This window comes from Triticum aestivum, chromosome 6A (assembly GCF_018294505.1).
Source record: "Triticum aestivum cultivar Chinese Spring chromosome 6A, IWGSC CS RefSeq v2.1, whole genome shotgun sequence".
NCBI classification, from domain to species: Eukaryota; Viridiplantae; Streptophyta; class Magnoliopsida; order Poales; family Poaceae; genus Triticum; species Triticum aestivum.
In genome coordinates, this window is record NC_057809.1 from 94,977,131 (window position 1) to 94,977,484 (window position 354).

A 354-nucleotide genomic window follows, 5' to 3' on the forward strand; every position below is an offset into this window, starting at 1 on the left:
GACCTAATGATAAAATGAAAGTTTTAGAAAAAAATCCCTAAAAATGATGGAAAGATTTAAAAATAATTGTGATAGTCACATGTCAAATTAAGGGGGACTTGTTTCTCTAGAGCATGAGAAAATTTTGAAATATATGTAGTCATGACAAAAGCAGATTCTCAAAAAATATTGTGAAATAGTCACATAATTTGCCATGGTATGTTCAATAAATTTTCCATGGTATTTACAACAAAATTACCACGGTTCAAAAATAGAAAATGTATATGCAGTATGAAATGCCATGCTACTATATGGTAATACATGCATAAATAAAATTGTTGTGGTCCATGTAACCTTTGTTTGAAAGAAGAATGT